This window comes from Panthera pardus, unplaced genomic scaffold (assembly GCF_024362965.1).
Source record: "Panthera pardus isolate Hobbes unplaced genomic scaffold, ASM2436296v1 HiC_scaffold_16, whole genome shotgun sequence".
Lineage (NCBI taxonomy): Eukaryota > Metazoa > Chordata > Mammalia > Carnivora > Felidae > Panthera > Panthera pardus.
In genome coordinates this window covers 151,940,171-151,968,074 of record NW_026526721.1, presented here as the reverse complement: position 1 = coordinate 151,968,074, position 27,904 = coordinate 151,940,171, and the positions used below count along the sequence as shown (strand labels likewise).

General features: G+C 47.3%; 1 protein-coding gene across 4 annotated transcripts in view; it reads left to right on the top strand.

Annotated features, from left to right (window-relative positions):
* The window catches only part of ITGA9 (integrin subunit alpha 9), a 357,217-nt gene that overhangs the window by 144,420 nt on the left and 184,893 nt on the right, over positions 1-27,904 (top strand). The window lies entirely within an intron of this gene.

Genomic DNA, 27,904 nt, shown 5'->3' with positions numbered 1-27,904 from the left:
GTGATATCTCACTGTGTTTTTTTTTTATGTTTATTTTTGAGAGAGGGAGGGAGGGAGAGAGAGAGAGAGAGAGAGAAAGTGTGAGTGGGAGAGGTACAGAGAGGGAGACACACAGTCTAAAGCAGGCTCCAGGCTCTGACCTGTTAGCACAGAGCCTGATGCGGGGCTCGAACCCACAAACCATGAGATCACGACCTGAGCCGAAGTCAGATGCTTCACCAGCTGAGCCATCCAGGCACCCCTCACTGTGGTTTTGATTTGTATTTCCCTGATGATGAGTGATATTGAGTGTCTTTTCACGTGTCTTTTGGCTATCTGAATGTCTTCTTTGGAGAAAAGTCTGTTCATGTCTTCTGCCCAGTTTTCAATTGGGTTATTTGTTTTTTGGGTGTTGCATTGTATCAGTTCTTCCTTTTTTTATGTTTATTTATTTTTGAGAGAGACAGAGTGTGAGCAGGAAAGGGAAGAGAGAGAGGGAGACACAGAATCAGAAGCAGGCACCTGGCTGTGAGCTGTCAACACAGAGCCTGACACGGGGCTCGAACTCACTAACCATGAGACTATGACCTGAGCCCAAGTCGGCCACTTAACTGACTGAGCCACCCAGGCACCCCTTATCAGTTCTTTATATTTTTTGCATACTAAACCTTTATTGGATATGTCATTTGCAAGTATCTTCTGCCATTCAGCAGGTTGCCTTTTAGTTTTGTTGATTGTTTCCTTCACTGTGCAGAAGGTTATAAAGAACTTAAAAAAAAAACAATAAAGAAAACCATTTACCACTCATAAAAGCTATGAGAGGCAGTTAATAGTCTAGGAAATACAAGAGCCCAATAAGCAAGCAAAAATATACTTATTTATGCTTACTTGTAATTAAGGTAGCACAGAACAATGAGATGCCACTTTTACCATTTTCAAAATTTTTAAATTTTTCGAAGATTAACTCGATCCAAGGTTGGTGAAAATAGGGGAATAGTTACTTGGATTTACCAGTGTTGCGTGTGTATTTGACTTCTATCAAATGTTTCAATTGTTCGTATCCTTCAACCCAATGACTCCATTTTTTGACCTCTTTATAGAAATATTTGCACACAGGCTTAAAGCAAGGATGTTTATTACAGTGTTGTTTTTCATGGCAGAACAGTTAAAACCTCGTAGGCATCCACAAATAGGGAGATGGATAAACGGACTGTAATGGAGTAATAGTATGGAATCTAGTATTCGGCAGGTACAGTGAATGAGGCAGATGTATTTGTAGTGGCAATAGGAAGCTCTCAGAGATCATACCTGGAAAAAAGAGAAAAGGGAAATGAAGAAAGCGATATGGTGGGTGCTATAATGCATGACTCATGGCTCAGGTCTGCCTCCAAGAACGATGGACTTCTTCCTCCAGCTGAGGCCCTCGGCTGTCTTCTCCCTTTGGACACCACCTTCAGTGGACCTTGTCCAGGGTCACACCCCGTTCCTGGAGCAACCTGTACCCAGTGGCTGATCCTCACAGAGGAATAAAGGCCTGGGGCTCTTGGCCCAACTTGGAACAACCTTGAAAGGTCATTCCATCATTAGAACTAATAATAATAATTAAAAAAAATAAAAAAAAATAAAAAAAAGAACTAATAATATATATATATATATAAAAAATATATGATACATATTATTTATTATTTCTTGAGTAATTAATAGGTTTGGCTAAGTCCATTGAGACCGCATCACAGTTCAACTTCCGTCTGCCCGGTCTGCTTCTATAACTTCTCCACCAGTTTTGATTCCAAGGGCACCCCTTAATAATCCTCATTAGGGGGGATAATGCAACTAATCGCCGTCTCAGAGTTGACTCCCCAGAACCCAGCCTGTGACAGTAAAGTGGCAGAACCGTAGGCCTATTGGTACCACTTACATGAAAACAATTCCCACACCGCTATATATTCCTTTTTATATGTATAAAGTACATTTTAAAGTTCTGGAAGACTGGGGTGCCTGGTGGCTCAGTTGGTTAAGCATATGACTTCGGCTCAGGTCATGATCTCACGGTTTGTGAGTTCGAGCCCCGCGTCGGGCTCTGTGCCGACAGCTCAGAGCCTGGGGCCTGCTTGGGATTCTGTGTCTCCCTTTCTCTCTGCCCCCCGCCCCTGATCACACTCTGTCTCTCTCTCCTTCAACAATAAATAAACATTAAAAAAATTTTTTTTAAGTTCTGGAAGACTGATCACAGTGACTGTGTACGGAAAGAGGACTAAGATGGACAAGGAAGGGAGTTGATCTCACCTGGTAGGAATATGTTCATGTATTTCTTGAGTAGTTCATACACACCCCCTTAAGTGCTATGAGAACGATCTGAAGGGAGTTCAGAGAAGTGATGAGATTTGAAGACTGTCCCGAAGGATAAACTGGAATTCTTTCAAGGATTATAAACTTCAGAAACGTTTTGGGTAGGTCTGGAGTTCTAAACGAGGATCCCCACTTCCTTTATCCCAGCATTTTATTATGAAAGATTTTGAACAATCAGAAGAGTTTAAAGATGCTCACCGTGAACATCTATATAAAATCATCACTCTGATTTGACAATTAGCATTTTGCTGTATTTGCTTTATCACACATATATCCATCCATCATCTTTTTAAAATCAAAGTATATCTCGTGAAATAATATCTTCCTTCATTAGATGATGAGTTTTGCATTAAGATCTAGATTCTTCTGTCTTTCGTATTTGTATCTTTTCTTTTATCATTAAATCAGGCATTCTCTTCTATTTTTCTACATTTCTTGCCCTTTTGCAAGTGAGGTCAACCACAGAGTTAGTGGATTCAAGCTGTCATTATAAATAAGTTTCTCTTTTAACAATGGCAATTTGTAGTCACTGAGACCTTGTTTGATGTCAGGTGTTTTGTGTGCAACATCTCATTTGATCGAAACCAGCATCTCTGTGATGGTTGCCACCATGACTGTGACTTTGCCAAAGAGAGAACTGAGGGTTAGTTAGAGAGGACAGACAGGTTATCGGAGGCCACACACCCATCCTTTGGCAAAGCTGGGGCAAAGGTCCATTTTATTTCAGAGGTGGAGATGCCAGCCATTATTCTGTAATGTTCTCTCATGAGGGCGAAACACCCATCCCAGAATTTCTCTGAGGAATGGCCACTTTTTCACGATGGTGTGTCTGGACCCAGGACATGACAATCTGGATGCACATAGAGTGGCCAACGCGCTCTTCCCCTTGACCCAGCTCTTCAACTCCTTCACGACTTCACGCGAACCATTTATTCCAGCCCCTCAAGAATCTTTGACGTCCTGAGGGCCACGCCAAGTGGGGTTTGTGTTGCCCAGTATTCCCCACACCTAAGGCTAAGTCCCAGTCACGAGATCACAAGAGGTCCTTGATGCGTGATGCTTCCTGCGAATTCAGGAATGCTGTGAGGCTTTGAATGGAGCATGTGTGTTTCCATCGTGGAGGTAACTGACAAGGGGCCGCGTGACAGGGGCTTTTGCTTCTTCGAACGTGTTGCGATGGTTCCTTTTCCCCCAGTGCGCCAGACGCCGTGAGATGCATACTCACTCACATGTCTTCCTCTGTCAGAGGAGGGAACAGAAACTCAGGCTAAATTCCTTACACAAGGGATCACAGATGAAAGGGTTCAAACCCGAAGTTTCTGACCCCAGGGCCCTGCTCTTTCCACCACACCGTGCTGCCGTTATTTTTACCTTGTTGGAATGGCGAAGGGCAATGAGGAAGCCCAGTGCTAAATGAAGGAATCAGTCGTGTGCCCGATTTGAAGTGTGTCCGCACTATGTCCTTAGTGCTCGAGTTCCCTTATGTCTAGCCCTAGAACTGGACAGCAGGCTACCTATTCAGCCAGAAAGTAGACAAAGGACACAGGCAGGCAAACATTTCTATCAGAATGGAAACGAATTCAGTTTTAAGAAATTTTCGGGTTCCTCCCCTGCCCCCCTCTCCCAGATCACACCCCCTCTCAGCAATGGTAGACGTCTGTGGTTCTTATTTTCTGCAGCATCTCAGTCCCTGAAGCGTCTGAGATTTCAGTGGACGAGGAATAGGGAGAGACTGAAAGCTGGATGTGGATAATAGGCTCAGAGAGGTGCTAACAAGATACGGAGAAGTCGAAGCTCCCGTTTCGTGAGGCACTGGTTTTCTCCACTTGCCACCACTTGGTTACAGAGGTAGAAATTCCCACTGGCAGCAGAATTCTAGAAGCAGATTTGCTAGACGCTTGCCTTTTTGGGGTGTTTTAGAAATAATTCACGGAAATCTGTATCATTTCCCTACTGCGTATGCCTGGAGCGTAAGCAGAAAACGGGCTCCTTGTGAGAATCCGGAGCTCAAGCTGAACGTTGAGGGAAAGCTTGCTTACAGAAGCAAATGTTTAGCCAGAGGGTTTCCACACTGAGGGCTTTGTGTGGCTTCAGGGAACGGTGTAGAAGTCACGTGTGGCTCTAGCTGTGTGCAGCCTTTAATTATGATTCGCCTTTCCTCAATGTCCTCTCTCTTCGGTACTCGCTATGGAACAGAAACCCGAGAGATGTCGTTTTTGGCCGATGTCCTTGGGAGAGTGTGCAGTGTTTCTCACCCCACCCGTTTATGACCTGAAAGGAGAGTTGGTTTCAGAACGTTGAGGGAAACCACACAGAGGTTCTCCTCCTCCGGACCACGAAAGCACCGAGGCCTGTTGGCCAGGCCTGAAAAAGCAGTCATGCATCCAGTGCATCAATTTATTCAGCTCATTTACTGAGTCTTTTTCTGGGCGGGGTGTTGAGGCCGATCAAATAGACGTGATTCCTCTTTGCCAAGCTTAGCATCTAATAGGAATGCTAGATATAAACACGTGATAACTGAAGAAGTAGAAGTTGATTATTACAGCTGGTGTGAGGAAGACAACCAGGGTGAAATGTTTGAGAAGGAGTCGGTCATGCTCAGTGTTGGGGCAAAAGCATTGAGGCAGGGGGAACAGCCAGTGTGGTGGCCCGGAGGCAGGAACGAGTGTTCAGAGGGGCAGCAGGAAGGCCAGTGTGGTGGACGATCGAGCAGAGGAGGGAGGGGATAGCAGAGAAGTCTGCAGAGCCACGGGGCCTGGGGGCCATGCTCAGCGAATGGGTCTAATTAGATGAGCCATGGGAAGTTATGGAAGGGTTTCCAGGGGGAGTATGTGGGTTTTCCTTGTATCTTTTTTTTTTTTAATGTTTATATATTTTTGAGACAGAGAGAGACAGATCATGAACGGGGGAGGGTCAGAGAGAGAGGGAGACGCAGAATCTGAAGCAGGCTCCAGGCTCTGAGCTGCCAGCACAGAGCCCGACGCGGGGCTCGAACTCACAGACCGCGAGATCATGACCTGAGCCGAAGTCGGACGCTCAACCGACTGAGCCACCCAGGTGTCCCTTTCCTTGTATCTTAAGATTACTCTGGCTTCTGCACGGACAGTGGATAAGAAAGGAGCAGGGAGCAGGCAGGGAGGCAGAGAGGAGATTCATGTGGTAGGTCGGGCAAGAAATTGCTGTGCATCCCAGTGACCCAGAGAGGACTCTAATTCTGCCCCTGCCACTCCGTTACAACTTTGGGTAGGTCACCTCACATCTCTGGCATTCAACTGTTCACCCCTCGTAAAGTAAGGACAAGTATTTTCTCATGTGGTCTCTGGAAGGAATAAGCATTCATAAAGTCCTCTATAAACTTGGACCATATGCTGATCTGAGCTATAATATGATTCATATTGAGAGGAGGTGCACTCCTGCAATGTTGGAAAAATCACTCAGCTGCCCCTGTGTGAGCGACATCTTATTACAGCCTGGAGCTGAAAAGATGCTTTTGTTTCTCACTGCCGTCAATGTCTCTCTCGGGGAGGGCGGCTGGTGAAAAATCACATGGTGTGGTCATTTATATGTAGTCATTTACTAGGGTAATAACTTGGAATGGTGAGCCTTCCTCCTCCCCACCCCCCATGAGCCTCATGTCTCTGGTCACCATCTGTGGGGGACACATGCATGTGATAAAGCGTGTAGGTGTGATGGAATGCCTGATGGAGGCCCATTAAACCTCCCCGCAGTCACTCCCCTTCTGACAAGAGACGGCATGCTTTTCGTGGCCCACGGGTACCTGTGGACCATCACCGCCCCGGTCCAGTGGAGTGCTGGGTTCTCAACCCCCAAGCACCCTGATCTTCTTAGGGTGAATAGCACTTACCTCGACTTTGAACAAAGCATGTCTATCTTTTGTCACGAGTTTGGGCCTTTCGGAATCCTTATATTACAAGGAAATATCCTGTTTCAAATGCAGTTCTCTGCTAGGGCCCTGAACAGATGCTGAGGTTTGCTGCCCTGACATCCAAGAGGGTCTCCAGAGACCGATTTAAAAATGTTGGCTGGGGACACGCTGCGGTGGTAGGCACGTCCCCTGTAAGCCTTGGCTGGTACGGTAGCCACTGGCCACGTGTGGTGGGGAGCACTCAGAATGTGGCCGGTGCAACTAGCGAGGTTGGGTGGCCTTTCGCTCAGTTTCAATTTCAGTGGCCCCGTGTGGCTAATAGCCACTGTATTGGACAGTGTGGTTCTAGAGGAATTTTCTTTTTCCTCATGGAAGACCCCTCCTCCGTGCCCCAGGGGCTGTGTGAAATCCAGGAACTCACAGACCGTTCTGATGCCCACGGAGAAACCTCACCGGGGTTTGTGTCTCTCGTGTCTGGGGGGCGCTGTGATGCAGACTCGTTGTTGGGCGGATACGGGGCGTCGCTTTGCCGCCTCGGCCTGCACCGCTGTCCGTGCCGTGAGATTTAAGCGGTATGGAGAAGGCTGTCCACGGAGGGACGCGTGTCTCCGGCACGGAGCGCTGCTCTGAGCTCTGGCCTTCTCCTGTTGGATCTCTGGGTGCCCGGCCGTGGCTGTGCAGGACAGCAAGTCCCAGGGAGGGCGCTTGTCACTTAGCATTTTAAATTGTTCCCACTAGCACAGACACTTGAAAGTCAGTGGCTCCGTGGCATGTGCCCGCTTCGTGGGCTGTGCTAGAGAGTTCTGGAGAACAGTGAGCACAGTGCAGGGGCCATATCAACAGCAAAGCCAAACGAACTTCAGGGTATGCTCACTTCCTTGGGGACGGGAGTGTTTCCAGGAGGCCCTTGCTGAATGGCAGGCAGGCAGGTGGACTAGCTAGCAGTGCTTTCCAGAACCGGAGACTCCTGGATTCAAGGTCAGAAATCAGGTAGCTCGTGTGTCCACAGAAGGAGAAGTTGAAGGGGATGCCAGTGCAGGTGAGAAGCAGTGTAAGGACAAAAACTTGGGCTCGGCCTTGTTCTCTCCAGTCTCTAGGTGGGGAAAGAAAGGTTGGCGATGCACCCACACTCGATGGTTGAATGAGTGTTAGTTGTGAATGGCGTCTAATTCTCTCCCATCCTGGAATTTGAGGTCTGTGTGGGTCCTGCCCCTCATATGAACGTATCAGCATTCAGCGTACAGAGGAGTCATTTATATCCTACGCACAGCAAAAGACACTTGAAAGATAACAGATGAATGTTTGACGGAGAGCAGCTTGCCCTGGATTTAGAATATAACTTTTCTAGGGAAGAAAGGGGTTAAAATGCCTGGTGCTGTTTATTACAGGAAAGAGATGCTCAGAATCCATCACATCTGGTGGAAACAATATGACTGCCCAGCAACAGCTCAGAGCAGGGAGGCCGGGACCCTGTAGACGTGGCTGCTGCGTCTTTTTTTTTAAAAAAATTCAAGTCGAGGGGCACCTCGGTGGTTCAGTTGGTTAAGTGTCCGATTCTAATTTCTGCTCAGGTCGTGATCTCACAGATTCATGGGCTCAAGCCCCATGTTGGGCTCTGTGCTGCTAGGGCAGAGCCTGCTTGGGATTCATTCTCTCTCTCTCTCAAAATAAATAAATGTCAAATAAATAAGTAAGTAAGTTGAATGGGAACCAACTTTAATTTGGGGGTAGCCCTGTCTCACCGTTGGTGGTCGTTTCTCAAAGCTATTTTTCTTCCTGCTGGGACAACCAAGCAGGGTTTTTCAATTACAGGTAATTATCCAAATTATCCAAAGGCAGCCACGGCCTTTTCTACTTGGTACATCTTCGTTGAGACCCTCGGTTTGAGCGCATCTGCTTATAGAAAGGTGGTTTGGGTGTGTATGGAGATTGTCTGTGGGCTCTGTATTTCCAGAATATGCTTTTAAATACTGTGATCAAATTTACATCAATTGGGGAGGGTAATGACTTATCATAAAAGCCTCAGTCATTTATGTTTCCCTTCCCAGGATACAGAGTGTTCTTAATTTACCCACTGAAAAAGTTAAGATAAAAGAAATCTTAAAATATAGCATGAATGCTACTTCAAGAACAGAAACGTCAGCTATTTTAAGTAACAGAAAGGGTTTGGGCCAATGTCTTTGAAGGTAACCCCCCAGAAGTGTTAAGTGCTTTTTCTTTTCTGTCCTTGTTTTTTCCCCCCTAAGTGACCATATGGAGTATCAGTGCAAATAGGCTTGTATTTAGTGGAAAATGGGCCATTCAACTGAGACTTACATAACAAAAACGTTTTCATCTTCTTTGGCTCTGGTTATGTCAAGGATGCTGGTTCACGTGAATCAGGTTTGTCCTTGTGGCCCCAGATTGTCCATCGGCACTCATGAATCATTCCAGACGAGCTTGTCCTTGGTACAAATAGGGCTGCACTTAGAGTTCCTGGAGACTCTTCCCCATCCCGACGAAAAGCTTTTACTGGGCTTTTCAGTGGCATGGAGCTGAAGGACATAAATATTGTTTTTGTGGTGAGAGGGACCCACTCTTTTATGGTGTGTTTTACAGGTCTAGAGGATTTTTTTCCTTGTTTTCTTTGAGGTTTTCTTTTAAACTCCAGATTGGTGTAGTCCTTAAAGCAGAGACTGTAAGTCCTGGTGTTATCTGTTGCACGGGGAGGCAGAGGGAGCTGGGCAGGGATGGAACCCAGAAATCTGGGTACCTGGGACCAGGGGCTGGCGTCCTGCTTGGAAGGGGCTGTGCCCTCCATGTCATGCTGTCCTAAGATGTAGGTCAATATCTCCTGAATTTGTGACTCCCCCAAAGTAAGTGATGTTTTACCCTTTCTTTTCATCCACTGAGCAAGAAATTCTTGACTGAAGCCCCAGGCTCAGTCCCTTCCATGCCCTTCCTGAGAGGCGGGACATGCTCTGTGCTTTTCCGGCTCTGTCCATCCCGGATGCTCACAGGAGTAGCACCTGTCACTCCCCCCTATTCTCATCTCCCACCTGCTGGCATCCTCCTATAAAATACTCCACCTCTCACTCAATTTGATAGGAAGGTATTCTTCGCATGAATTCCCAAAGCACTCTGTGTCTCTACGTTTGCGTTAGAGCTATTCGTAAGCAGGTCTTATCTCCCATGTAAAGAAAATTTGCGAGCTCCCTACAAGGAAGATGGTATCTTGAGCATCTTTGTTAACCTTACAGAGGGCGTTCTAAACAGGTGTTTGCTGAACAACTAAATGAGTTCTTCAACACTTACGTGCACCTTGTTGTGCCAGGTACAGTGGAAGGTTTGTCAAAGAATGACATGGTCTCCACCCACGGCACCTGTGAACAACTCTGCATCACAAAATATGGGTCTTTCAATTATCTACTGCTGTGTAACAAACCACCATAAGCTTAATGGGCGGAACAGCAGTGATTTTGTTGTGCCCCTAGGTTCTCCAGGCAAGGACTTTGGGCAGGGCAACTAGAGTCGCTCCACGATGCTGGTGCCTCAGCTGGGAGAGACGTTAATGGTTTAGGGCTCCAGCCTTCTTCATTCACGCATCTGGCACCTCGGCTCAGGGCTGGCTGGAAGCCTGGGCGCAGCTGGGCCTGGCACCTCCAGCCATATAATCTGGGGGCTTAGAGGGAATATGCTTCTTACACGGCCACTGGCGTCTTCCAGAGCAAGCATCCCAAGAGCATTAGTTGGAAGCCACGTGGCTTTTTCTGACCCAGGCTGGAAGTCATATAACACCACTTGCATTGTGTCCTGTTGGCTACAAGTGAGTCCTGAGGCCCATCCAGATTCAAAAGGAGGAGAATTGCACCCTACGTTTTCATGGGGGGGCGGGGAGTATCAAGGTCATGTTGTAGAAGAACATGTGGGGTGGCAGATATTTTGCAGCCATCTTTGGAAAATACAATCTGCAGCGGTAAGTAAATGCCCACATGGGCGGCACCAATGGTAATTATTACTGGGTGACAGAGAGGCCCTTGGGGAAAATGTCTTGGAGAATGAGATCTTGGAATTGACCTTGAACTCTGGAAGAGGAAGAGCAAGGGGTCCACAGTAAGGTTCTTTAAGTAGGGATGAGGAGTCTTGTGTAGTGGGAAAAGAGATACAGGCCTAGACTGGCTAGCTGAGTTGAAGGGCCTGTTACGTCTTCTAAACTCGATTTCACATTTTTTCCAGCTTTACTGAGATATAATTGACATGTAACATTGTGTAAGTTTAACGTGTGCGGTGTGACGATTGTGTGACCTGTATTTCTTGCGGTGTGATTACCAGAGTAAGGTTAGTTAACATATCTATCACCTCACTCCAGAGTTCCAATCTCTTTTTCTGCGTGTGACGAGACATTTCAGATCTATTATCTTGGCAAGATTCAAGTATATGTCCAGTATTGTTAGCTATGGTCACCATATTGTGCATTAGATCCCTAGAACTTGTTCATGTTATAACTAGAAGTTTGTATCCTTTGATTACTTCCCTTCTCCCCACCCCCGCCACTCACAACCCCCACCTCCAGCAACTAGCACTCTACTTTCCACATGTAAGTGAGATCACGCTGTACTTGTCTTTCTGTGTCTGACTTATTTCACTTAGAATAATGCCCTCAGGGTTCATTCGTGTTGTTGCAGATGGCAGGATTTTCTTCTTCTTCTTCTTCTTCTTCTTCTTCTTCTTCTTCTTCTTCTTCTTCTTCTTCTTCTTCTTCTTCTTCTTCTTCTTCCTCTCCTTCTCCTCCTCCTCCTCCTCCTCCTCCTCCTCCTCTCCTTCTCCTCCTCTTCCTCCTCCTCTTCCTCCTCCTCCTCTTCCTCCTCCTCCTCCTCCTTCTTCTTTTTTTTTTATGGCTGAATAACATTCGTGTCTGTGTATCTCACATCTTCTTTCTCCACTCATCAATTGAACACTTAGGTTGTTTCCACGTCTTGGCTGTCGTAAATAATGTTGCGATGACCATGGGGAGCAGATATGTCTTTGAGATGGGCATTTCCTTCCCTTTGGACATATACCCAGAAGTGGTATTGCTTGGATCATAAGGTAATTCTGTTTTTAACCTGAGGCGCCTCCATGGGAGGCATGGGAAACCATAGTAACTGTACCAAGTTACATTCCCACTAACAGTGCCCAAGGGTTCTGCTTTCTCCATATCCTTGCCCAACACTCATTATCTCTTGTCCTTTTGGTAATAACTATTGTAACAGCTGTGAGGTGATATCTTGTGGTTTTGATTTAAATTTCCCTGATTAATGATTTTGAGTACCTTTTCATGTACCCATTGGCCCTTTGTATATCTTCTTTGGAAAAATGTCCAGTTCCTTTGACCATTTTTTAATTGGATCATTGGGGATTTTTTAAACTTTGGGTTTTTTTGTTTTTGTTTTTGCTGTTGTGTGAATTCCTTATATTGGATATTAACTTCTTATCAGATATCTGGTTTGCAAATATTTTCTCCCATTCTGTAGGCTGCCTTTTTATTTTGTCTATCATTCTTTTACTGTGCAGAAACTTCTAGTTTGATATAGTTCCACTTGGTTATTTTGGCTTTTATTGCTTGCACTTTTGGTACCATATCCAAAAAATAGTAATAATAATTTCCAAGACCAATGTCAAGGAGTGTTTCAGAATTTCATAGTGCAGGTCTTACATTTAAGTCTTTAACCCACTTTGAGCTAATTTTTTGAGTGGTATAAGATAGGATCCATTTCATTCCCTTGCATGTGGATATCCTTCTTTCCCAGCACCATTTATTGAAGAGACTGTTTTTCCCCATTAAGTCTTCTTGGTTTCCTTGATGGATCTTGACCATCTCTTCGTGGGTTTATTTCTGGGCTCTCAGTTTTATTCCGTTGGTCAGCATGTATACTTTTGTGCCAGTACCAGACTGTTGTGGTTACTGTAGATTTGTAGTATACTTTGAGGTCAGGAAGTGTGATACCTCCATTTTTGTTCTTTCTCAGGACTGCTTTGGGTATTTGGGGTCTTCTGTGATTCCAGACAAATTTTAGGATCATTCTTTATCTTTCAATGAAAAAATGCCATTGCAGTTTTGATAGTGATTGCATTGAATCTGTAGATTGCTTTGGATAGTATGGACAGTGTAACAATATTAATTCCTCTGATCCATGAACACAAGCTATCTTTCCATGTATTTGTGTTATCTTCGATTTCTTTCAGTGGTGTCTTATGAATCTTTCACTTCCTTGATTAAATTTATTCCCAAGTATTATTTTTAGTATTATTGCAAATAATAATTGCATTATTTTCTTTTCTTTATCTCTTTTACAGAAAGCTTTTAACTTTTGGAGGGCAGGGATGTTTAATATTTATCCAGGAAGTTGAGATTTTTTTCATTCTCTAAATTGTCTAATTAAAACTCATGTCGTCTTAAATTTGTACAAAGTTTCTGTCCAAGAGTCAGGTGGGAAAGGAAATGAGGCTTATCCAAATAGAAGGGGGAGAGATGAGGAGGACACATGAAAACGATATCCAGAAATACAGCAATAATTTGGAGTCTTCTGCTGTGATTCCGGAGAACTTTAACAGTTTCTTGGGATCATATCAGTAAACTCTGAAATGATACATATACAGACTTAATTTGTCTAAGCCTGAGTTTCACTATTTGAGGAAAAGTAATCCCTATGGAGAGGTTATACCAGGTAAGCGGGCAACTGAACATGTGGCTCAGATTGATCAATGTAGTTGAACTCAAATGTGATAGGCGCCAATGCTGAAGGGACCAAAACTAAAGGAGTCCTCACTCAGAGTGTCCCTTTACCAGTGGTTCCAGCCCCTCCCCCACGAGTAAGAAACCAGTCTGTTTTCTTTATTACTGGATTAGGATCCCACAGTATCCAGTAAACCCAACAGTGCTAGCTAAGAGGTGTAATAAATGGTATTTATTAAGTGGTTTAATAAGGTTTTTGTGGATAAGTGTGACATGCTTCTTTTGAACTTAAAGATGTTGAGACTAGCCAAGTTTAAGAAGGAGGGAAGTTTGAAAAGGAAGTTTGAAAAGAAAGAGGTGTGAGGTATATAAACACGGAAAGGAAGTGATGGCAGAGCAAAGAAATAAAGCTAATAATGTACACTCGTGCACATTAACTGTAGGTGTAGGATTGGTCTATTGAGGAAAGCGGCCTTTCTTGGGAAGGGTGATCTCAAATTCAGCCATGCCTTCTTTTTTGTATGAATGTCCGTTTCTTATACACCGCAGCAAATGTTTATTGAGTGTCTGTTGTGTCCCATGCACTGGGACGTGTCGAGATGAATGGGACACGGCCCCCACTCCCAAAGAGTTTTAGTCTCATGTGGGAGGTGGGGAATATGTTACCCAGTAGATGCCAAGTGTTGCTTTGGATATCATCTCAGGAGGACAAGGAATAGTGGAGACAGGAGAAGTGGGCCCTCCCCTGGGTGAGTCAGGGAAGGATGAGCTTCGGGCAGAAGAGACCCAACTACAAAGAGTACCTATGGGGATCAAGAAAGATGAGAACAGAGAGGGGCTGCCCATTGGATCTAGCAACATGGCAGCTGTTGGTGGCAAAAAGGAGAATGGAATAGCCCCAAGAGTGAATGAGTTTTGATGAAATTCACTGGAATTTTGATGACCTTGTTTTATTACAGGTTTGAGGGGAGCTACTTTCTTCACTTGCTAAGCTGCAAATCATTCAAAGAAATTGTGCCCTCAAGCTGAGTAGATAGGCCCACTGTGGTTTTGAGTAACTTAGGAATCTTGTGGGGTCGGTATGTTGAGTCTCTCCTTCATTTTAGTCACGGTTCAGGATTTTCACACACCACCATGGTCCAGGGCAAGCTTCTCAGCTTTCTAGATACCCTCTCAGGGATCGTGAAGCAGCAGGCCTGCCCCGGGAAGGTCAGGATTCCTTTTGTAAAAGCAGTGAACACTACATGTAGCCCAGAGAACCTACTCTCTCTCTCCTTCCCCTCCTACGGGCTCACACAGAGAAACAGATGCTTTCATATAATTCTCAGCATCGAAGCACATTTGCTCTACTCTGGCGCGAAATATCTGTCCAGGACCAAATTCTTAAAACCCCAAGGGCCCTGGTATGATTTTGAGCCCAGGCCTTGAACCTGTCATAAAATGTAATGGACAGTATATTTTTTAACTGCTGAAACCAGGGAGTTCATATAACCTGTGAAGACTGGAACAACGTCATGCTTCTTTCTGCAGTTTTTGAAGCATATTTGGAAGCATTTCAGAAACCACAAGATGGTCCCTCTCGTTGTATCATTTACCATAAAGACCAAAGTTCTTGACCGTTTTTGTACACGGACATCTTTGGCAGTTGGGAGAAGATGTTATAAAGAATAATATTTTTAAATGCATGTAATCAAATACGTAGAACTTAAAAAGTTTTTTACATTTTATTTATTTTGAGAGAGGAAGAGAGCAGGGAAGGGAGAGAAATAGAGGGAGGGAGAATCCCAAGCACACTCCACACTGTCAGTACGGAGCCCGACGCGAGGCTCAAACTCACAAACCATGAGATCATGACCTGAGCTGAAATCAGGAGTTGGATGTCTAACCAACTGAGCCACTTAGGTGCCCCAAATACATAGAACTTTTTAAACGCTGTAGATTTAGACTGAAATTCAGCTATCAAAGTGTTAAAAAGGAAACCCCCATTTATGATATAGTCTTATACCTGCCTTTTTTTTTAATGCAGTAAAGAATGCAGTCTGACATTATTTGAAGTATTAGTGAGTATAAAAATATTTCAAGGACTCTGTAACTGTAGTTTAACATGAAAATATCTCAGATTTCTATCGATGACAGAGTCATAAGTCTTTCTAATACTTCAGTGGTTTGCTGCCTACATTTACAATGAAAGGAAATGCTAAATTTCAGCGAGAAGTTAATAAAAATGAAGATGTAATTTTTTCCTTTCCATCCAAGTTCACAGACCCCTAAATTCTCATCTAGGTTGAGAATCTCTGGGTTAAGATGCAATTTTGGTCACAAGTAGGAAGGCAAACAGTTCTACAGGTTACATGATGTGCATCCTACCTCTTCAGGGTTAATTTAAAATTTTTTTTTAATGTTTTTATTTATTTTTGAGACAGAGAGAGACAGAGCATAAGCAGGGGAGGGGCAGAGAGAGAGGGAGACACAGAATCCGAAGCAGGCTCCAGGCTCCGAGCTGTCAGCACAGAGCCCGACGCGGGGCTTGAACTCACGAACTGTGAGATCATGACCCGAGCTGAAGTCGGACGCTTAACCGGCTGAGCCACCCAGGCGCCCCTTCAGGGTTAATTTTATAGCTACTCCAAGCCCCAGTTCTTTTATTAATTTTGTCCCTTTCTTGCCGCTCTGCGCTTTGTAAAACTCGGTGTCATGTGCACTAGAGACCAAGGTGCTTTGTGAGCAGCTCTAAGAAAGAAAGGAAAGAAAAGGTTTGCCTTGAGGAGGCCTGGGGCTGTATCTTTCACCCACCCCCTGAACCCCAAGACTCCTTCATGGAGTGTTCTGTTGTTTTTGAGAATAAATAAAAGAAGGGCACAGTACAACTCCGAGGTGAAAGTTGTGGCGCGTGTAACGGTCAACGCTGTAGCCCATGTGGAACCCCCCACTCATGGCACTGTTCTGGATCTGCTTGTGTTTTAGTCAGCCGTGAGCTCTGGGTTACCCTCCCTGGCTCCTCTCTTCTCTTTAAGGATATTTCAACCAACCAATTCGGTGTGGTACTCACTGTGTGGGATCTCACATCCGCTTCCCCAGGAGCAGAATCTGGGGTGAGGGCTTCTGCCAGATTGACTCGGGGAGGGCTCTCAGAAGTGAGGGAGACAGAACGGGGTAGGGAAAAGTTGGGTTGAGGATGTGGCCTCTGGAGAAGTTGAGCCTCAGCCTAGTTCTGCGAGGGAGCCCGGGAGAATGAATCACAGCACAGAGCTCATGCATGCAGAGGCCAGCAGGCCAGCCGGGGGAATGGGGCACAGTTTAGTTTTCTATGATACATAAAAACTTACAGATCCAGAAGCTTGAAACAACCCACATTTACCATCTCATAGTTTCCGCGGGTCAGGAGCCCGGGCACGGCCGACCTGGGTCCCCTTCCACAGGACCTCAAAGCTGTAATCCGGGTTGTCAGCCAGGTCTTAGGTCTTGTCTGAGGCTTGGTGTCCTTTTCCAGGCCCACGTGGTCGGTGGTTGGCTTTGTCGTTTCTTTGCAGCTTAGAACCATGGTGGCTTGCTTCTTCAAGATTGGCAGGAAGAGTGTCTCCCGAGTCCAGTCTCTTAGCTCAGAGAACGCCTAAGCCCACCTATAAAGGATTCGCCTGAGTAGGCCCACCCAGATAATGTCCCTGTTAATCAACTGAAATTCAACGGATTTGAGACCTTACTTCCATCTGCAAAATCCTTTTGCCCAGTGCCATATAATGTAACATTATCGCGGGAGTGACGTGTGTCATATTTACAGTCCTTCCTAGACTCAAGGGGTGGAGGGAGGGTTATACAAGAGCATGAGTCATCGGGGGTCACCTTGGAACTCTGCCTGTCACAGAGCATCACCTGGCAGGCATCTCTGGAGGAGATGGCTCCCATCAGCCAGAGGCCATCCTCTGAAGAAGGTTGTGGATGTGAGCTGCTAGGAGCCAGAGCCTGCTGCAGCCTGGAGTCACTATAATCACTGAAATAGAGGTCGAAGCTGATGTGGGATGAGCTGCCCTGGGAGTCTGATTTCTGCCCCTTGTGCTATTTCAATCCGCCAGTTTGGCAGGCGAGATGGGCATGAGGGCGAGTGACTGCGTCACTCACGCAGCACTGGGCGGGCGGGCTGGAGTCCGAATGGGGGGGAATTTGCCACCTGTGGAGCAGCACCTTCTGGGAGCTTGGAGGGCTCGACTGGGTCACTTTTGAGACCATTCGCAGCTCTTAGGATGCTGCCTTGTCTGCCGCGTTTCCCTCCCGGTCAGAGGCTGGGAGCCGCAGTATCCACGGAGCTGCAGAGGCGTTCCTCCTCACCACGTTCAAAGGCTTCCCTGGCCAGAGCAAACCGCCCCCCCAGACCCTGCTGCATTCACTCCTTCACAGAATCCAGGGGTGCGGAGGAAGGAGGGGTGCTGGTCCTGTGATCTCGCTGAGTCTCTTCACCTCTTGGCTTTTCATCTCTTTCATGAAGGTTTCCCAGGGGGCATAGGGATTCCCCTTGGGTATGCCAAGGGGGTGAGGGTAGGGTGGTGGGCAAGCAGGGACTCTGTCTCCCTATGTCTAAGTCCGTATTTTATGTACCGTGTGTGTATATACAGATGTCTGCTGCCTCAACTTTTTGTAACACTGGGTTGCTATGTGAGATCAGCTTCCCAGCAGGCAGAGTTTGAGATAGGAATTCACTTGCACAGGATTTGTTGAGGGGCTCTCAGGAAAGGACAAGGAGGAGAGCAGGAGGGGACAGGGGAGGGAGCTAAGCAAGGCTTGGTTCCAGCATCCCAGCTGGAGGCCAGCCTCAGCCTGATCCCGCAGAGGAGCTCTGGGGCATCAGGTGCACACAGAATTGTCTCACCTTAAATCAAGGGAGCCTCCCCTTTTCTACCCCCGTGGCAGTCCCTCATTGCCAGTGAGGAGGAGTGGAGGGCATAAAGCCCATTTTATGACGTGGCTCCCATTCAACCAAGGACATTTCTCTGTAAGAAGTAGCTGCGAGCTTATGCAGCTGGGGGATGGGTGCTCCAGCCCCGCAAAGGTCCTGTCCTCCCTTTCCATCGACAGTCAGTCGTTTGTGTCACCTCCGCAGTTCTTATCCTAAGGCTGGCTTAAAAAATTCGTGACAGTCCCCATTGCCCACAGAATTGAATGAAAGGCCTTCACCTGGTTCTCAGGTCCCGCCGCCTGGTTCTAGCCCACTTTCCCCTCCCTGTCTGCAGCCCCTCCCTGCCCCTCACCCTGTGTTCTTGCCCCTTCTCAGGTGGTGCCCATGGTGGTAGCAGTGAGATGATGGTGATGATGGTAATGCAGGTGCCACCGGCTTTTCCTGAGTGCCAGGAGCTCTCCATGGTGCTCGACATGTATGGTGTCCAGTCTTTGCAACAGTCCTGCCAGGTGGACTGTGTCACCCCATTTTACATTCCGTGAAAAGCAGGTTCAGAGAGATGAAGTAACCAATGTCGCACAGTCTGCAGGAGATGGATCTGGGACTCCCTCAGACCTGGGACATCTTATGTCAGTGTCCTTGCTCTCCACCTTGTCTGATGCCTCCGTTCCTCAGGCATGCGGTAGTCTATGAGACCTCCAAACCATCTCCCCCAGCTGCCATGAAAGACCTCTTTCCCATTCCTCCATCAGCCTGCTGAACTTCTAGTTTTTCCTCCAAAGTCACCTCGTCTCCAAGAACTCTTGGTACCCCCACTCACGCCCGACTCTGGGCCCAAAGCAATTCCTTTTCATCAGATTCCCACAGTTCCTGAGCGGGCACCTTCCCCTCTGCATCATGGCCGCTCGCTCACACCCTCCTGCCTGCCTCCTCTCTGCTTCCCTACGCCTAAGAAGGTGCCTGGCACTGGCCCACGGCAACCAAGTGTTGGCCGAAGGCAAACGGCTGACGTGCCGCAGGAGGGTCAACCACAATGTCCACGCACCCTTCCGCCTCTCTGCCATACACACCTGTCATCCCTGGCCCTGGAGGATCCCTGAGTGCCATGTCCTGGCCGTGGCTGCCACCTGCTACCTTGTCAGACAAGAGCATGCTCGGTTCTGTCCAAGAGACACTGCAAACTCAAGGCAGAGCTGACATCCAGTTCCCACAGCCATACTTACCAACCGTGAGTTAGCTCACCCCAGAACTCTGAGCACCCCTATTTCCTCACTCCCGACATTGCTAGCAACATAATGACAGATGTTCAGGCAGGAGTTGAGGAGGGGAAACGTTCTTATGATAAAATGTGTTATTCAATGCTAAGACGCATCCCAGCTTCAGAAACTTTAAACTGGAGGCGAGGGAGAGTCCTTAAAGTCAAGGAAAGACAGTAGGAGAAGACAGAAAATAATCAAGTGCCAGACTGGGTCATGAGGACACTGGGTTTCTGGGGGGCCATGGCCAGAGGGCTGGCATCGTCAAGGAAAGTCTCATAGAAGGAGCAGCCTTGAGCTGGGCCTCGAAGGATGGAATCCTGTCCGGTGGGGAAAAGGGCATTGCAGACGTGGGAACCACGTCCCCACGTCCTTCACCTAACAGGAAGAGACCACCGAGTGGCAGCACAAAGGCCACTTTTCACTCTGGTGACCCCAGAGCGTCTCTCCTGATATGATGACTGAGGCCGACACACCAAGTGGCTACAGGACTGATGGCTGAGATGATGTGGGAGAAGGGTGGTGGAGCAGGAAAACCTTGGGTGCCTGGGTGGCTCAGTCGTTAAGCATCTGACTTTGGCTCAGGTCATGATCTCATGGTTTGTGAGTTCAAGCCCCACCCTGGGTGAGCTGGAGCCCTGCTTCAGGTGAACCCCACTTCTCTCTCTCTCTCTCTCTCTCTGCCCCTCGCTCACTTGCACCCTCCTCAAGAAAAAAAAAACCTTCCTGGGTCAGCTATGCTCGTTTTTCTTTCATGGTTTACGTTTTTAGCATTTTCTTTTGTGTTTCTTAGTCACCTACAAATACCTTTACAAGCCACTATGGGAGCTTGGGGATAGGAGATGGGAAGAGAGAATTAAGAGAAGAAGGGCAGGGCAGTAGATTAGAGGCCAAAATTTGGTTGCCCCTGGAGGACACATAGGCTGGATAATCTCTATGCTGGGCCAATTTCATCTGTTTTCATTTAGCTGCCAAATGATGTGTGTAATTATCTATGATGTAATTAACATGTCTCTTGGCAAAGAATGTTACACAAGGATGTGACACGCTCTTAAAAGATTATTTCCAAATTGTCTAACGTTCTAATCCCCCACTAGCATATTTTGGAATGTATGCAGAGAAGAAATGACAATCACAGAACATACAAATCAGCTCGATAAGCAGCACCCTCCCCCCGCCACACACACACCCATACAGAAACTCTCAAACACAAGAGCAAACCATTTCCAGATATCCAGCTAGACATTGTTTTATCTTTGACAAGGAAAAAGCATCAGCAGGTTATGTGCTTTTCATAGATAATGTATGCAGATATGTCCATTGCAGGGTCATTTTTGGCTTCCTGAGCACAGATGCTTCAGAGAATCCTACATCCCAGACTAATAACGTTGTTTCCATAAGATATTATGTATAAACTAATACATGATCAGAATTCAAATCTCTAATCTCATTGAGAAACTTTCAGAAATAAGACGTACTGATTTGCTCACCACTTATTTCCTTCTCTTGTGACAGCATTATTGGAGTTCGTTGAATTCAGCTGTTTTTCAGAGCTCCGTCTAGTCTGTGTTTATAAACTGTACTTGCCCAAAGATAAAGCTTTGTCTCTTCCCAGGGTGAATCTCGTCTCATGAGATTCTTGTAGTTGCTTGTGCTTTTCATAAAGTTTTGTTTAAATTTTTTTTCTGGAACTTTTTCCTTCAGCTTTAATTTAAATTTTTGTTTGTTTGTTTTTAAATGTATAGGACTCTAAGTGAAACACTTGGCCTCAGTTTATTCTCTCATAAAATGGGAAATCGGTTCTGGCTACATGTGGAGTTCATAATAAGAATTCATTTTGTAATAGAGCGGGTTTTTTAAAACTCTTTTTTTGAAGTTGCCATTTAAAAATCATGATAAAAATAGTAGCCACAGGCGTGCCTGGGTGACTCAGTTGGTTGAGCATCCAACTTTGACTCAGGTCATGATCTCACAGTTCATGAGTTTGAGCCCCGTGTGGGGCTCACCAGTGTCAGCGCAGAGCCTGCTTCTGATCCTCTGTCCCCCCTCTCTCTCTGCCCCTCCCCTGCTTGCAAGCTCTCTCTCAAAAATAGATAAAACATTAAAAAAAATAGTAGCCACAAATAAAGGGGATGCTCCACCTCCCAGGAGGTGGCTCAGTTGGTTGAGCATCTGACTCTTGATTTCAGCTCAGGTCACGATCTCAGGGTTGGAGGATTGAGCCCTATGTCGGGCTCCACGCTAAGCATGGAGCTTGCTTAAGATTCTCTCTCTCCCTCTGCCCCTCCTCTGCTCATGTTCTCTCTCTCTCAAATTAAAATAAAAAAGCACTTATTGCTCAACTACATTGTGCTTGGCATTGTGTTAGGTTTTTATATAATTATAGAAATTAGTGTATCATTATAAATGTTATTCCTTCATTGTGGCCTCTTACCTTTCTGAATATTCTATCCGTTTTCCTCTCCATGCTTCAGTTTGGATATTTTCTGTTGACTTATATTCTGGATCCCTGGTCTTCTGCTTTGTCTAGTGCACAGTTGAGTATACCCTCTCTTGCCTTCACCACTGTCTTCTGCTTGGATTCCGCCTCTCATAGCCCCATAGAGCTGTGGGCTCAGCCAGTGCCTTGGGAGTAAATATGGTGTCCAATATCAGCCTCGGTGTGCTTCCCTTCTCTTTGGGGTCTTGGCCCTCAAGTCCAGGCGGCCTTAGTAGTGCTTGGCTTTCAGGTTTTATCTTCACAGACTCATACAACTCAGCTCAGAAACTCGGCCTCTTGGCCACCACTTCACATTCACTTTCCTTGCTTCCCATCCCCCGCTGCCTCCAGATCTGTACACAGCGTAAGGGGTCCCCTCACTGTCCTTGCCTTCTTGTTGGGACCCTAGACTCTGAAGTCCTGCCTCTCTTCATAGTTCCCTAGTACCTTTAAACAGGTGTGTGTGTGTGTGTGTGTGTGTGTGTGTGTGTGTGAGTGATCCATCCAGCTTTTCTAGTTGTTACCTGTATTGAGGGTAGATCTGCAGTGTTACTCTATTATTATGAGAAATGTGAAATCCTCACCTTGCTTTTAAAAGAATCTTCAAGCGGGCACCCGGGTGGCTCAGTCGGTTAAGCATCTGACTCTTGGTTTTCAGCTCAGATCATGATCTCATGGTGGTGAGATGGAGTGGTGAGCCTGCTTGGGATTCTCTCTGTCCCTCTCTCTGCCCCTCCCCGCTTGTGTTCTCTCTCTCTCACAATAAATACATAAACTAAAAAAATTTTTTAAAAATTAATAGGAAAGAATCTTCAAGCTAATGAGAATTTTAAACTGTTATAACATTTAACTGCCATTTTAATCATTATGATCAAGGACATAAAAAGCATTCCACTTTTGGGGCTTTCTCATTCCTGGCCCTGCCTGCGAGGCTGTCACGGGCAGAAGTAGAGCTGAGCATAGGCAGAAATAGGGAGAAAGGATATAGGAAAGGGACCAAAAAAAAAAAAAAAAATCACATGTTTGGAAAAAGAAAAAATACCAAGGCCTCTTTAAAAAACACTTAGAGGGTTTTTCCGAAACCAATTATCTGGCTTAATGCTAGTGGCTTAGTTGCTGACCTTCTGTGTTATTTGCCCATTTAAAGTGAGGCCAGCCCTTCCTGTTTTCATTTAGCTGACCCCTGCAGCTGTGAGTTAGCTAAGAAAGATGAAAACCCTTCATTTCTTGGGGAAAAGCAGCTAAGTAGGGTTCTAATTCACAAGGCAGGTCGAGGGTACACAGTGCCCCGGGCCTGCTTACTTCAGTCTTGGAGCAGGGAGGTGTGGAATGGAATCACCCTGGGTTGGGGAGAGGGGGGGTTCCCCCAGACAGTAGTCCTCTTTTGGGCAGGTCGGTGGGGTCTTGTGATTTGATACTAATTACACTCACCCGTGAAAAGTCTAGCATTCTACAAATAAAAGAGACAGAGACTTTGAGGTCTCTGACAGCTGCCTCTGTGCCCCAGGGTAACAGGGCAGGGAACCGCCTCTCTCGTAGAAACCCCGGGGGTGGGTGGCACCTGCCCGTCATGGGCTTCCCCTGCTGGATTTCCCACCTGAGTTACTTGTATTTCATTTTCAGAGCAAGGTAACGGGTTAGAAGGAGAAGCCTGAGGGACACTCCAGGAAGGAACGGGAGTCCATAGGAAGGCATCTCGCTCTGAGGCCCTCACTCCCTCTTGTCAGCAGACCTTGCGAGGCCCCACGGCCCTCTCCAGGGGCCCCAGGAGAATGTATTGACAAGTGAGGCAAGCTGAGGAAGGAAGAGGACCTAGTCCAAAGGAGAGTAGAACCCATCCCTGGAAAGATGGGTGGGTGGGCTATCTTATTGGCAAAGGGCCTGTGTGGGTCTGTCCAGGGAAGGCTGACCCTGGACACTGGGGCAGGGGGACAGTTTTGGGGGAGGAAAAAGGAGGCACCATGTTTTAGGCCCAAATTAGTATATTTGGGGAGATTCCTCGTGGAGTTCGAGTCTGGAGACAGGAAGGGGATTTCTGTGCTGTAGTAAAGCCCAGTATGTCTACGCCCAAGCTCAACGCACCCTTGTCCCGCTGGTACCGTGATGCTGACCGATATGTGTCTGTGCGCTCGTGCAAGCTGAACACTAGGGCATCCATAACTCTTGATGGAAGAGACGTCGTCCCCATAGCCAGTCCCCAGTCCCATCTCCTCTTCCTCCCAAGTCACCTTCCCGTCCCTCCCCTTTGTTCCGTCACCACTGCTGTGTCCTGTCACAGGCCTTCGTGATCTCTCCTCCGAAGCCCAATGGCAGCCTCCTCCTATCCTGCTTACACCCAGGCCTACCCCCATCGGTCTTCTTCCGTGCTACAGCTGGAGGGATCTTTATAGAACACAGCTTCCTCCAGCCTCCTTCCTGGCCTCCCTGCCTCCCACCTATCAATGCAAGACACCAGAGGGGTTCTTCTCTAACACGGCCTCTAGCCTCATCTTACCCTCTTCCCAGTCCTTCCCAGCTCTCAGGATGAAGTCAGCACAACCTGTGAGGCCCCCTGAGAGTCAGTCTCTGCTTCAGCCTCTTCTCTCCCTACTCCTGCCCACAAGCCTGACTTTCCCACCTTTGGAAATCAGATGCGATCCATTGGACACCCATGTCCCCTCCACCCTGCCGGACCACCCATGCTTCCTGCCTGCTCTCTGGATGATGTGGTTCTGTCTTACAGCTGAGCCAAGGGTATCTCCTCTGGGCAGCCTTCCAACCCACCGGCCGAATCAGATGTCCCCCATTTGTGTCCCCACAGGCTCTTCTGTTTTGTGCATGTTACACTAGCTTGTCATTGCTTTGCCTGTTTCCCCAAAGGTCTTTTACCTCTGTCTCCCTTGGGCCCAGAACGTTGCCTGGCATCTCGTAAGCACCCAATAAATTTCAAATTGAGCGTATGGTAAGTCCCCTGTAAAACGAAAGCCACCGCAGATTCTGCCGCCAGCCCGGGTGTGGTCTCCATGTGGGCTCCTTCAGCTTTTCAAGCATCAGGGGACCCCTGTAGAATTTCAACGTGAAGAGGTAGATTCTTAGGCCTTTTGGCCTGTCAAATAAGTTCAACTTTAGAAGCTTCAGTTCGTAGTGGTGGGTTTTTTTGTTTTGTTTGGTTTTTTTTTTTTTTTTAAAGCAGTAAAATTTCAGCGATTACAGTCCGTGCCAGAAGGCTAAGCCTCCTCTATCCTAAGGAATTCTTCGCTAATTGCAGTGCTGATCTGCGGGAAGCTTTCAGAAATGAAAAGGAAACCACCAAGTGTTACTGCTCCTTTTCCTTTGCAGCTCAGATAAAACAAACACAGCGTGGGAGGGCCGGGGTCCTCTGGGGGGGGGGGGGTGTTGGCTCCATTCAAAATGCGGGACCCTCCTCTGCCTCCACCCACGGCTCGGTGTGGTTTTGTTCCCTTCGGCCCAGAGCTACCGGGACATGTGAAAAGAGCCGTTTTCCAAACGTCTTAGTTAAAACAGGTTTGTGCATCAGTGCCAGAGCATCTGGATGTCGGACTTCGTTACTCACCCCGAATAAGCCACACCATGAGTAAGGTTTCCCCCCGCGGTGAGCCAGGCTCAAGGGCCACGCGGCGAGGAGCGGCACTCGCTTGTAGACCCCCCCGTTTCCTACTTGCCGCTTGTTCACACTCATCCTGGTGTGAGAAACATCCCCCACCCCTGCCCTGTGTGCTCTTAACGGATGACTTCTTAGGGTGATGTCCGAACCTAAAGCAGTTGGGATAACTTTTTTTTTTTTAATCTTTATTTATTTTCGAGAGAGAGAGATAGAGTGCCAGTGGGGGAGGGGCAGAGAGCGGGGGAGACACAGAATCGGAAGCAGGCTCCAGGCTCCGAGCTGTCAGCACAGAGCCCGACGCGGGGCTCGAACCCTCGGACCGTGAGATCATGACCTGAGCCGAAGGTGGCTGCTTAACCGACTGAGCCACCCAGGCGCCCCGGGATAACTTTTCAATAGTATTTTATAAACTTCAGGGAAAGCACTTTTGCTTCTGGTTCTAAGAATGAGTCTGGCTCTAGCACTAATTGCTAGCTTTGGGGTGGAGCGCAGTTTATTTGAGCTCCTGAGCCTCTGTTGCCTCATCTATAAAATGGGAGCAATCATCTACCAAGCTCAGGTGTTACGCAGGTTACGTAAAATAACATCTTGGCCAGTCTCTGGAATACATGCATTTGGTAGCCAGGAAATGATGAGTTATGTCTGTCTCCCCCACCCCCGGATTCAACCTTTCCCCCAAGAATAAAAGCATAGGAACCAGCTTATTTCAACATGAAGAATTTAAGTCCAAACCCTGAAGATAGTCAACCTTTAAAAACACCACTAAAGCATTTATTTGTAAAACCATTCAGTTGGCACTCGTCTATTATTCTCCCACCTCCAACAGTCCTTAAATTCTGCTTAGCAGAGTCAGCAAAGGCAGAAGAGATCTGGTTCCCAGGTGTGTGTTTTGCTCCCGGAAAGGACACGTCTTAAAGATCTGTTCGTAAAATCTGAAGTCGGACGGAATTTGCTGGAAGCAGTTTATCCAAAAGTCTTCCCCATCACGCTCCTGGAGAGGTCCTATATTTTGTGTATGCTGAACGATTGAATCTGTTCCCGGCTGTGTTTTCTGAACGCAAGTAGAAATTGTCTGCAGGCCCCCCACCCACAGAGTCATTCATCTGTGCCCCTGTGCCCTGTCCCCATGCTCCACAGTGAGCAGCCACAGGTGTGGCCACATCTGGCTCCCTGCCCCACACCGCCCTGGCTTGGGTACCACCCCCTTTCCTGGGTGTGCGTAAGGTTTCTCCTCTGCCCTCCAGTGTCCCTGAGTGTCCGCTCCACAGACGACCTTACCCTTTTTCAGAGGCAGTCGCAACAAAGACAGGAGGAAACAAAGCAGAATAAAAACCCTCTTTGACTTTCCTTAACCTGGTATCTCCCCCTCCCCTCCTCCAACTTGTTTGGTCACAGCCCTTTTATCTATTCCCCTCCTAGGGGACTGAGGTTAGTAGACCCCATCTTGGAGAAGGATGGGCCGTCGCCCATTCTCTTGTTAAAGCAGATTTGAGGACACACGTTGGTCAGTAAGGGCATCCATAGAACACGCCCTGTGCTATGAGAAAAGAGGCACCACGGCCCTCCATCCTGACTGGACCGTCTCCAGGACCCATGCGAAGCACCGAAAACAAACCGCAGGATGCCACAGGGTCCGATTTGCCTGCATACGCCTAGACTGGATGAATATGCAAAAACTGACTGGCGTATCTGCCTCTGGAGAGGGCTTCTGGGTATCAGGGAGGGGTGGGAGCAGGCTCCTCGCTGTGCACTTCTTGGGAACTTTAGAACTTTCTGCTATTTCGAACACAGCTCCGATCTGTTTGAAATTCCACCAAACTTCGCACAGACAGTGGTGTGCGGGAATCCTTGGCTCTGCTGACGGCCCCGTGGTTGGCTTCTGCCCACCTGCCCAGCTTCTCTCAGTCCCTGGCAGAGCCACTCTTCTCCTCTGCTGGCTCCCCGCATGCTGGCCCTCATGGGGGACTACCTACCTCTCCGGGAACCCAGAGACCCCCGGAGATGGTGACGCCTTGTGCCAAAAGACCAAGAACTGCAGGCTTGAACAGATGTGACTCAAAAATCCTTGTCAGCCTTGTGGCCTGAGGGACTTATCCTTGTATCTTCCTTTTCCTTTTTTCCGTATGATGGAGGATGAGAGGGCCTAGTTCAAAGGGCTTGGGCCCGTTGCTCATCTGTCTAGAGCACCTGCCGCAGTGCCAGGCATCTTGTAGGTGTTCATTGTATGTTTGCTCCCTTCCCTTCCCTTCCCTTCCCTTCCCTTCCCTTCCCTTCCCTTCCCTTCCCTTCCCTTCCCTTCCCTTCCCTGTTGTGACCACCAACCTGTCCTTCCTTTGGGTCTTCAAGCCCTTCGATTTCAAAGGCCAGAAGTTAAGACTTTCAATCCTGACTCCACTGACAACCAACCCTGGGAAGACCCTAGGCCCCCCAGTATCATTGGATTTCCTGCCCTGGCACAAGAGCCGTATTTATGTCAATACAAAAGGCCTTTGGTCACCAAAACGCCACGGATGCAAAGGGTTAGCCTGCAGTGGCGCACAGACGCTCTCCCGCCCGTCAGCTGGCTTCTAAGAATATTTGGAAGACGAGTAAGGTAATGCATTCCATATGCTAAAGAGAAAGACGATTTAGCACTGTGCACAGTAGAGTGGGGAAGGCCCCACTGGGTCACAAGGTGACCTTGGATGAGACATTCCCTGCTTTTGGTCCCAGTTACCTCACCTAAAAGGTGCGAGCAGTAAAATCTTCCCTCACAAGGGTGGCTGTGAG